Genomic DNA, 12,471 nt, shown 5'->3' with positions numbered 1-12,471 from the left:
TACCCACTAATCTAACAGCAGGTCAGATATCAGTCTGGAGAGACTGGACCTTCCTACCCACTAATCCAACAGCAGGTCAGATATCAGTCTGGAGAGACTGGACCTTCCTACCTACTAATCTAACAGCAGGTCAGATATCAGCCTGGAGAGACCTTCCTACCTACTATTCTAACAGCAGGTCAGATGTCAGTCTGGAGAGACTGGACCTTCCTACCTACTAATCTAACAGCAGGTCAGATATCAGTCTGGAGAGACTGGCCCTTCCTACCAACTATTCTAACAGCAGGTCAGATATCAGTCTGGAGAGACCTTCCTACCTACTAATCTAACAGCAGGTCAGATATCAGTCTGGAGAGACTGGCCCTTCCTACCTACTATTCTAACAGCAGGTCAGATGTCAGTCTGGAGAGACCTTCCTACACACTAATCTAACAGCAGGTCAGATATCAGTCTGGAGAGACCTTCCTACCTACTAATCTAACAGCAGGTCAGATATCAGTCTGGAGAGACCTTCCTACCTACTAATCTAACAGCAGGTCAGATATCAGTCTGGAGAGACCTTCCTACCCACTAATCTAACAGCAGGTCAGATATCAGTCTGGAGAGACCTTCCTACCCACTAATCTAACAGCAGGTCAGATATCAGTCTGGAGAGACTGGCCCTTCCTACCCACTATTCTAACAGCAGGTCAGATATCAGTCTGGAGAGACTGGCCCTTCCTACCCACTAATCTAACAGCAGGTCAGATATCAGTCTGGAGAGACTGGCCCTTCCTACCTACTAATCTAACAGCAGGTCAGATATCAGTCTGGAGAGACCTTCCTACCTACTAATCTAACAGCAGTTCAGATATCAGTCTGGAGAGACTGGCCCTTCCTACCTACTAATCTAACAGCAGGTCAGATATCAGTCTGGAGAGACCTTCCTACCTACTAATCTAACAGCAGGTCAGATATCAGTCTGGAGAGACTGGCCCTTCCTACCTACTATTCTAACAGCAGGTCAGATGTCAGTCTGGAGAGACTTTCCTACACACTAATCTAACAGCAGGTCAGATATCAGTCTGGAGAGACCTTCCTACCTACTAATCTAACAGCAGGTCAGATATCAGTCTGGAGAGACCTTCCTACCTACTAATCTAACAGCAGGTCAGATATCAGTCTGGAGAGACCTTCCTACCCACTAATCTAACAGCAGGTCAGATATCAGTGTGGAGAGACCTTCCTACCCACTAATCTAACAGCAGGTCAGATATCAGTCTGGAGAGACTGGCCCTTCCTACCCACTATTCTAACAGCAGGTCAGATATCAGTCTGGAGAGACTGGCCCTTCCTACCCACTAATCTAACAGCAGGTCAGATATCAGTCTGGAGAGACTGGCCCTTCCTACCTACTAATCTAACAGCAGGTCAGATATCAGTCTGGAGAGACCTTCCTACCTACTAATCTAACAGCAGTTCAGATATCAGTCTGGAGAGACTGGCCCTTCCTACCACTAATCTAACAGCAGGTCAGATATCAGTCTGGAGAGACTGGACCTTCCTACCCACTAATCTAACAGCAGGTCAGATATCAGTCTGGAGAGACTGGCCCTTCCTACCTACTAATCTAACAGCAGGTCAGATATCAGTCTGGAGAGACCTTCCTACCCACTAATCTAACAGCAGGTCAGATATCAGTCTGGAGAGACCTTCCTACCACTAATCTAACAGCAGGTCAGATATCAGTCTGGAGAGACCTTTCCTACCCACTAATCTAACAGCAGGTCAGATATCAGTCTGGAGAGACTGGACTTCCTACCTACTAATCTAACAGCAGGTCAGATATCAGTCTGGAGAGACCTTCCTACCCACTAATCCAACAGCAGGTCAGATATCAGTCTGGAGAGACCTTCCTACCTACTAATCTAACAGCAGGTCAGATATCAGTCTGGAGAGACCTTCCTACCCACTATTCTAACAGCAGGTCAGATATCAGTCTGGAGAGACTGGACCTTCCTACCTACTAATCTAACAGCAGGTCAGATATCAGTCTGGAGAGACTGGACCTTCCTACCTACTATTCTAACAGCAGGTCAGATATCAGTCTGGAGAGACTGGCCCTTCCTACCTACTAATCTAACAGCAGGTCAGATATCAGTCTGGAGAGACCTTCCTACCTACTAATCTAACAGCAGGTCAGATATCAGTCTGGAGAGACTGGCCCTTCCTACCTACTATTCTAACAGCAGGTCAGATGTCAGTCTGGAGAGACCTTCCTACACACTAATCTAACAGCAGGTCAGATATCAGTCTGGAGAGACCTTCCTACCTACTAATCTAACAGCAGGTCAGATATCAGTCTGGAGAGACCTTCCTACCTACTAATCTAACAGCAGGTCAGATATCAGTCTGGAGAGGTCAGATATCAGTCTGGAGAGACCTTCCTACCCACTAATCTAACAGCAGGTCAGATATCAGTCTGGAGAGACCTTCCTACCTACTATTCTAACAGCAGGTCAGATATCAGTCTGGAGAGACTGGCCCTTCCTACCTACTAATCTAACAGCAGGTCAGATATCAGTCTGGAGAGACTGGACCTTCCTACCCACTATTCTAACAGCAGGTCAGATATCAGTCTGGAGAGACCTTCCTACCTACTAATCTAACAGCAGGTCAGATATCAGTCTGGAGAGACCTTCCTACCCACTAATCTAACAGCAGGTCAGATATCAGTCTGGAGAGACTGGCCCTTCCTACCTACTATTCTAACAGCAGGTCAGATATCAGTCTGGAGAGACTGGACCTTCCTACCCACTAATCTAACAGCAGGTCAGATATCAGTCTGGAGAGACCTTCCTACCTACTATTCTAACAGCAGGTCAGATATCAGTCTGGAGAGACTGGACCTTCCTACCCACTATTCTAACAGCAGGTCAGATATCAGTCTGGAGAGACCTTCCTACCTACTAATCTAACAGCAGGTCAGATATCAGTCTGGAGAGACTGGCCCTTCCTACCCACTAATCTAACAGCAGGTCAGATATCAGTCTGGAGAGACCTTCCTACCCACTAATCTAACAGCAGGTCAGATATCAGTCTGGAGAGACCTTCCTACCCACTAATCTAACAGCAGGTCAGATATCAGTCTGGAGAGACTGGACCTTCCTACCCACTATTCTAACAGCAGGTCAGATATCAGTCTGGAGAGACTGGACCTTCCTACCCACTATTCTAACAGCAGGTCAGATATCAGTCTGGAGAGACCTTCCTAGCAGGTCAGATATCAGTCTGGAGACTGGCTTCCTACCTACTATTCTAACAGCAGGTCAGATATCAGTCTGGAGAGACCTTCCTACCTACTATTCTAACAGCAGGTCAGATATCAGTCTGGAGAGACTGGCCCTTCCTACCCACTATTCTAACAGCAGGTCAGATATCAGTCTGGAGAGACTGGCCCTTCCTACCTACTATTCTAACAGCAGGTCAGATATCAGTCTGGAGAGACTGGCCCTTCCTACCTACTAATCTAACAGCAGGTCAGATGTCTTCCCGAAAACACAAAAACAGTCCAATTGTTTATGGAATATCCTGTGAAACCTAAACATCGTATGAATGTCACTCCAGACCCTGGTTCGATTCCAGGCTGTATCACAACCGGCCGTGATTTGGAGTCCTATAGGACGGCTCACAATTGGCCCAGCGTCGTCCGGGGTTCGGCCCGGTGTAGGCCGTCATTGTAAATAAGAATTTGTTCTTAAATCGCTGAAGTTGGAGACTTTTATCTCCCTCACCAACTTCAAACATCTGCTATCTGAGCAGCTAACCGATCGCTGCAGCTGTACATAGTCTATCGGTAAATAGCCCACCCATTTTTACCTACCTCATCCCCATACTGTTTTTATTTATTTACTTTTCTGCTCTTTTGCACACCAATATCTCTACCTGTACACGATAATTTATCACTCCAGTGTTAATCTGCAAAATTGTAATTATTTGCCTACCTCCTCATGCCTTTTGCACACATTGTATATAGACTCCACTTTTTTTCTACTGTGTTATTGACTTGTCAATTGTTTACTCCATGTGTAACTCTGTGTTGTCTGTTCACACTGCTATGCTTTATCTTGGCCAGGTCGCAGTTGTAAATGATAACTTGTTCTCAACTAGCCTACCTGGTTAAATAAAGGTGTTCTCAACTAGGTTCGGGATAGGGTTTAAACATTAAGGAACTCATTATGAAGGGTTAAGGTTTGAGATAGGGTTTAAACATTAAGGAACTCATTATGAAGGGTTAAGGTTTGAGATAGGGTTTAAACATTAAGGAACTCATTCTGAATGGTTAAGGTTTGGGATAGGGTTTAAACATTAAGTTAAGGAACTCATTCTGAATGGTTAAGGTTCGGGATAGGGTTTAACCATTAAGGAACTCATTCTGAATGGTTAAGGTTTGAGATCAAATCAAATTCAATTAAATGTTATTGGTCACAAACACATGGTAAGCAGATGTTAACCGAAGTAGCCTGCCCACACAATCGCAAAACAGGTGCAATATGTCACGTAGCTAGTTTCAACAGGAATATCAGGCAGCAAGACAAAGAGCGCGCAGCTCTCAACTGGTTAGTCCGTGATGGAGCAGCTCACAGAATTTAAACGACATCGGTAACCGGTAGGAAACGGAAATCGGTTTCCACCGATGACATCCACCAGTAAAATACTAATTTAAGGCAACAATGTAAACCAGGGGTATTGAAGATGTTTAATCTACCAGTAAATACTAATTTAAGGCAACAATGTAAACCAGGGGTATTGAAGACGTTTAATCTACCAGTAAATACTAATTTAAGGCAACAATGTAAACCAGGGGTATTGAAGACGTTTAATCTACCAGTAAATACTAATTTAAGGCAACAATGTAAACCAGGGGTATTGAAGACGTTTAATCTACCAGTAAATACTAATTTAAGGCAACAATGTAAACCAGGGGTATTGAAGACGTTTAATCTACCAGTAAATACTAATTTAAGGCAACGATGTAAACCAGGGGTATTGAAGACGTTTAAGTCTGAAGTCTTTGGTTGAATCTTTGCAATGTTGTGAATTCAGTCATCATACAGCTGTTTAAAAGAACATTTCTACAGGCTTTACCCCTTAAAAAACCCCTTAACAAATAAATGTTGACTGAGAAGTGGGCCTACCTGTCAGAATGATTAAATGTTGACTGAGAAGTGGGCCTACCTGTCAGCATGATTAAATGTTGACTGAGTAGTGGGCCTACCTGTCAGCATGATTAAATGTTGACTGCGAAGTGGGCCTACCTGTCAGCATGATTAAATGTTGACTGAGAAGTGGGCCTACCTGTCAGCATGATTAAATGTTGACTGCGAAGTGGGCCTACCTGTCAGAATGATTAAATGTTGACTGAGAAGTGGGCCTACCTGTCAGAATGATTAAATGTTGACTGAGAAGTGGGCCTACCTGTCAGAATGATTAAATGTTGACTGAGAAGTGGGCCTACCTGTCAGAATGATTAAATGTTGACTGCGAAGTGGGCCTACCTGTCAGAATGATTAAATGTTGACTGAGAAGTGGGCCTACCTGTCAGAATGATTAAATGTTGACTGAGAAGTGGGCCTACCTGTCAGAATGATTAAATGTTGACTGTGAAGTGGGCCTACCTGTCAGAATGATTAAATGTTGACTGAGAAGTGGGCCTACCTGTCAGAATGATTAAATGTTGACTGCGTAGTGGGCCTACCTGTCAGAATGATTAAATGTTGACTGAGAAGTGGGCCTACCTGTCAGAATGATTAAATGTTGACTGCGTAGTGGGCCTACCTGTCAGAATGATTAAATGTTGACTGAGAAGTGGGCCTACCTGTCAGAATGATTAAATGTTGACTGCGTAGTGGGCCTACCTGTCAGAATGATTGTTTTGCATTCACATGAAGCCTACATTGTACACACATAGTACAGAAGCACCACTAGCTAAAAGAAAAAAGGTTTCTTGGTGCACAATTTAATTAAAGGGAAACTACACCCTCTATAAAAAATATTTTAGATTTTTAGATTTTTCCCTCATGATGTGGTTTCTTTTCAAATCAAATCAAATCAAATCAAATCAAATTTATTTATATAGCCCTTCGTACGTCAGCTGATATCTCAAAGTGCTGTACAGAAACCCAGCCTAAAACCCCAAACAGCAAACAATGCAGGTGTAAAAGCACGGTGGCTAGGAAAAACTCCCTAGAAAGGCCAAAACCTAGGAAGAAACCTAGAGAGGAACCGGGCTATGTGGGGTGGCCAGTCCTCTTCTGGCTGTGCCGGGTAGAGATTATAACAGAACATGACCAAGATGTTCAAATGTTCATAAATGACCAGCATGGTCAAATAATAATAAGGCAGAACAGTTGAAACTGGAGCAGCAGCACAGTCAGGTGGACTGGGGACAGCAAGGAGCCATCATGTCAGGTAGTCCTGGGGCACGGTCCTAGGGCTCAGGTCCTCCGAGAGAGAGAAAGAAAGAGAGAATTAGAGAGAGCATATGTGGGGTGGCCAGTCCTCTTCCGGCTGTGCCGGGTGGAGATTATAACAGAACGTGGCCAAGATGTTCAAATGTTCATAAATGACCAGCATGGTTGAATAATAGTAAGGCAGAACAGTTGAAACTGGAGCAGGAGCATGGCCAGGTGGACTGGGGACAGCAAGGAGTCCTCATGTCAGGTAGTCCTGGGACATGGTCCTAGGGCCCAGGCCAGTTGAAACTGGAGCAGCAGCATGGCCAGGTGGACTGGGGACAGCAAGGAGTCATCATGTCAGGTAGTCCTGGGGCATGGTTCTAGGGCTCAGGTCCTCCGAGAGAGAGAAAGAAAGAGAGAAGGAGAGAATTAGAGAACGCACACTTAGATTTACACAGGACACCGAATAGGACAGGAGAAGTACTCCAGATAAACAAACTGACCCTAGCCCCGACACAAACTACTGCAGCATAAATACTGGAGGCTGAGACAGGAGGGGTCAGGAGACACTGTGGCCCCATCCGAGGACACCCCGGACAGGGCCAAACAGGAAGGATATAACCCCACCCACTTTGCCAAAGCACAGCCCCCACACCACTAGAGGGAAATCTTCAACCACCAACTTACCATCCTGAGACAAGGCCGAGTATAGCCCACAAAGATCTCCGACACGGTACAACCCAAGGGGGGGGAACCCAGACAGGCCGACCACAACAGTGAATCAACCCACCCAGGTGACGCACCCCCCCAGGGACGGCACGAGAGAGCCCCAGCAAGCCAGTGACTCAGCCCCGTAACAGGGTTAGAGGCAGAGAATCCCAGTGGAAAAAGGGGAACCGGCCAGGCAGAGACAGCAAGGGCGGTTCGTTGCTCCAGAGCCTTTCCGTTCACCTTCCCACTCCTGGGCCAGACTACACTCAATCATATGACCCACTGAAGAGATGAGTCTTCAGTAAAGACTTAAAGGTTGAGACCGAGTTTGCGTCTCTGACATGGGTAGGCAGACCGTTCCATAAAAATGGAGCTCTATAGGAGAAAGCCCTGCCTCCAGCTGTTTGCTTAGAAATTCTAGGGACAATTAGGAGGCCTGCGTCTTGTGACCGTAGCGTACATATAGGTATGTACGGCAGGACCAAATCAGAGAGGTAGGTAGGAGCAAGCCCATGTAATGCTTTGTAGGTTAGCAGTAAAACCTGAAATCAGCCCTTGCTTTGACAGGAAGCCAGTGTAGAGAGGCTAGCACTGGAGTAATATGATCAAATTTTTTGGTTCTAGTCAGGATTCTAGCAGCCGTATTTAGCACTAACTGAAGTTTATTTAGTGCTTTATCCGGGTAGCCGGAAAATAGAGCATTGCAGTAGTCTAACCTAGAAGTGACAAAAGCATGGATTAATTTTTCTGCATCATTTTTGGACAGAAAGTTTCTGATTTTTGCAATGTTACGTAGATGGAAAAAAGCTGTCCTCGAAATGGTCTTGATGTGTTCTTCAAAAGAGAGATCAGGGTCCAGAGTAACGCCGAGGTCCTTCACAGTTTTATTTGAGACGACTGTACAACCATTAAGATTAATTGTCAGATTCAACAGAAGATTTCTTTGTTTCTTGGGACCTAGAACAAGCATCTCTGTTTTGTCCGAGTTTAATAGTAGAAAGTTTGCAGCCATCCACTTCCTTATGTCTGAAACACATGCTTCTAGCGAGGGCAATTTTGGTGCTTCACCATGTTTCATTGAAATGTACAGCTGTGTGTCATCCGCATAGCAGTGAAAGTTTACATTATGTTTTCGAATAACATCCCCAAGAGGTAAAATATATAGTGAAAACAATAGTGGTCCTAAAACAGAACCTTGAGGAACACCGAAATGTACAGTTGATTTGTCAGAGGACAAACCATTCACAGAGACAAACTGATATCTTTCCGACAGATAAGACCTAAACCAGGCCAGAACATGTCTGTGTAGACCAATTTGGGTTTCCAATCTCTCCAAAAGAATGTGGTGATCGATGGTATCAAAAGCAGCACTAAGGTCTAGGAGCACGAGGACAGATGCAGAGCCTCGGTCCGATGCCATCAAAATGTCATTTACCACCTTCACAAGTGCCGTCTCAGTGCTATGATGGGGTCTAAAACCAGACTGAAGCATTTCGTATACATTGTTTGTCTTCAGGAAGGCAGTGAGTTGCTGCGCAACAGCCTTCTCTAAAATCTTTGAGAGGAATGGAAGATTCGATATAGGCCGATAGTTTTTTATATTTTCTGGGTCAAGGTTTGGCTTTTTCAAGAGAGGCTTTATTACTGCCACTTTTAGTGAGTTTGGTACACATCCAGTGGATAGAGAGCCGTTTATTATGTTCAACATAGGAGGGCCAAGCACAGGAAGCAGCTCTTTCAGTAGTTTAGTTGGAATAGGGTCCAGTATACAGCTTGAAGGTTTAGAGGCCATGATTATTTTCATCATTGTGTCAAGAGATATAGTACTAAAACACTTGAGCGTCTCTCTTGATCCTAGGTCCTGGCAGAGTTGTGCAGACTCAGGACAACTGAGGTTTGGAGGAATACGCAGGTTTAAAGAGGAGTCCGTAATTTGCTTTCTAATAATCATAATCTTTTCCTCAAAGAAGTTCATGAATTTATCACTGCTAAAGTGCAAGTCATCCTCTCTTGGGGAATGCTGCTTTTAGTTAGCTTTGCCACAGTATCAAAAAGGAATTTCGGATTGTTCTTATTTTCCTCAATTAAGTTAGAAAAATAGGACGATCGAGCAGCAGTAAGGGCTCTTCGGTACTGCACGGTACCATCCTTCCAAGCTAGTCGGAAGACTTCCAGTTTGGTGTGGCGCCATTTCCGTTCCAATTTTCTGGAAGCTTGCTTCAGAGCTCGGGTATTTTCTGTGTACCATGGAGCTAGTTTCTTATGAGACATTTTTTTAGTTTTTAGGGGTGCAACTGCATCTAGGGTATTGCGCAAGGTTAAATTGAGATCCTCAGTTAGGTGGTTAACGGATTTTTGTCCTCTGGCGTCCTTGGGTAGGCAGAGGGCGTCTGGAAGGGCATCAAGGAATCTTTGTGTTGTCTGTGAATTTATAGCACGACTTTTGATGTTCCTTGGTTGGGGTCTGAGCAGATTATTTGTTGCAATTGCAAACGTAATAAAATGGTGGTCTGATAGTCCAGGATTATGAGGAAAACATTAAGATCCACAACATTTATTCCATGGGACAAAACTAGGTCCAGCGTATGACTGTGAGAGTGAGTGGGTCCAGAGACATGTTGGACAAAACCCACTGAGTCGATGATGGCTCCAAAAGCCTTTTGGAGTGGGTCTGTGGACTTTTCCATGTGAATATTAAAGTCACCAAAGATTAGAATATTATCTGCAATGACTACAAGGTCTGATAGGAATTCAGGGAACTCAGTGAGAAACGCTGTATATGGCCCAGGAGGCCTGTAAACAGTAGCTATAAAAAGTGATTGAGTAGGCTGCATAGATTTCATGACTAGAAGCTCAAAAGACGAAAACGTCATTTTTTTTTTTTTTTGTAAATTGAAATTTGCTATCGTAAATGTTAGCAACACCTCCGCCTTTGCGGGATGCACGGGGATATGGTCACTAGTGTAGCCAGGAGGTGAGGCCTCATTTAACACAGTAAATTCATCAGGCTTAAGCCATGTTTCAGTCAGGCCAATCACATCAAGATTATGATCAGTGATTAGTTCATTGACTATAATTGCCTTTGAAGTAAGGGATCTAACATTAAGTAGCCCTATTTTGAGATGTGAGGTATCATGATCTCTTTCAGTAATGACAGGAATGGAGGTGGTCTTTATCCTAGTGAGATTGCTAAGGCGAACACCGCCATGTTTAGTTTTGCCCAACCCAGGTCGAGGCACAGACACGGTCTCAATGGTGATAGCTAAGCTGACTACACTAACTATGCTAGTGGCAGACTCCACTATGCTGGCAGGCTGGCTAATAGCCTGCTGCCTGGCCTGCACCCTATTTCATTGTGGAGCTAGAGGAGTTAGAGCCCTGTCTATGTTGGCAGATAAGATGAGAGCACCCCTCCAGCTAGGATGGAGTCCGTCACTCCTCAGCAGGTCAGGCTTGGTCCTGTTTGTGGGCGAGTCCCAGAAAGAGGGCCAATTATCTACAAATTCTATCTTTTGGAAGGGGCAGAAAACAGTTTTCAACCAGCGATTGAGTTGTGAGACTCTGCTGTAGAGCTCATCACTCCCCTAACTGGGAGGGGGCCAGAGACAATTACTCGATGCCGACACATCTTTCTAGCTGATATGCACGCAGAAGCTATGTTGCGCTTGGTGATCTCTGACTGTTTCATCCTAACATCGTTGGTGCCGACGTGGATAACAATATCTCTATACTCTACACTCGCCAGTTTTAGCTTTAGCCAGCACCATCTTCAGATTAGCCTTAACGTCGGTAGCCCTGCCCCGGGTAAACAGTGTATGATCGCTGGATGATTCGCTTTAAGTCTAATACTGCGGGTAATGGAGTCGCCAATGACTAGAGTTTTCAATTTGTCAGAGCTAATGGTGGGAAGCTTCGGCGTCTCAGACCCCGTAACGGGAGGAGTAGAGACCAGAGAAGACTCGGCCTCTGACACCGACCCGCTGCTTAATGGGGAGAACCGGTTGAAAGTTTCTGTCTGCTGAATGAGCGACACCGGTTGAGCGTTCCTACAGCATTTCCTTCCAGAAACCGTGAGAAAGTTGTCCGGCTGCGGGGACTGTGCCAGGGGATTTATACTACTATCTGTACTTACTGGTGGCACAGACGCTGTTTCATCCTTTCCTACACTGAAATTACCCTTGCCTAACGATTGCGTCTGAAGCTGGGCTTGCAGTACAGCTATCCTCGCCGTAAGGCGAGCACAGCGGCTGCAATTAGAAGGCATCATGTTAATGTTACTACTTAGCTTCGGCTGTTGGAGGTCCTGACGAATCGTGTCCAGATAAAGCGTCCGGAGTGAAAAAGTCGAGGAAAAAATAAATATATGAACGGTAATTAAAAAGTGAAACCCGTAAAGTTGTCAGGTAGCAAAATAGGTTGGCAACAAAACGCACAGCAATTTGAAAACAAGCCTGGACTTGGACTTAAAACTTGGACTTAAAACATCATTTTGTTGTAATTTTTCTATTTAAAAAAAACAGTGATTTTGAGCGTGAAAACCTAAAACTATAGAAAACGGATTTAAAAAAGAATATATATATTATATATATATTATATATATATTATATATATATAGAAAAACATAGAAACATTCACACAGGGCGCCTTTCCTTCACCGGGCGGGATATTTTGGATTTTCTCTGGAAGCGTTTGAGTCACTCACTTCTCCACACATCACTACACCCCTATGTAGCAGTTTAAACCTGGAGGCTGGCACAACGGTACAGTAACATTCAGTACATTTTCAGAACCTCTTGACTTTTTTCCACATCTTGTTACGTTAGTCTCATTCTAAAATAGATTCAATAGTTTTTTTCCCCCTCATCAATCTACACAAAATACCCCATAATGACATCACAATACCCCAAAATGACATCACAATACCCCATAATGACATCACAATACCCCAAAATGACATCACAATACCCCATAATGACATCACAATACCCCATAATGACATCACAATACCCCATAATGACATCACAATACCCCATAATGACATCACAATACCCCATAACGACATCACAATACCCCACAATGACATCACAATACCCCATAACGACAAAGCAAAAAACAGGTTAATAGAAATAATGAGAAATGTATAAAATAAAAAAATGTAATCTGAAATATCACATTCACATAACACCTTTATCAGAGTGGTGTATTCAGCCAAGTGGTAGAACAACTTAGGTGTTATAACACCCCACTGCCTGGCTTTGTGTGTGTGTGTGTGTGTGTGTGTGTGTGTGTGTGTGTGTGTGTGTGTGTGTGTGTGTGTGTGTGT

This window comes from Oncorhynchus gorbuscha, unplaced genomic scaffold (assembly GCF_021184085.1).
Source record: "Oncorhynchus gorbuscha isolate QuinsamMale2020 ecotype Even-year unplaced genomic scaffold, OgorEven_v1.0 Un_scaffold_872, whole genome shotgun sequence".
Classification (NCBI taxonomy): domain Eukaryota; kingdom Metazoa; phylum Chordata; class Actinopteri; order Salmoniformes; family Salmonidae; genus Oncorhynchus; species Oncorhynchus gorbuscha.
The sequence above is the reverse complement of the archived record's forward strand: the minus strand, read 5'-3'. Positions refer to the sequence as shown.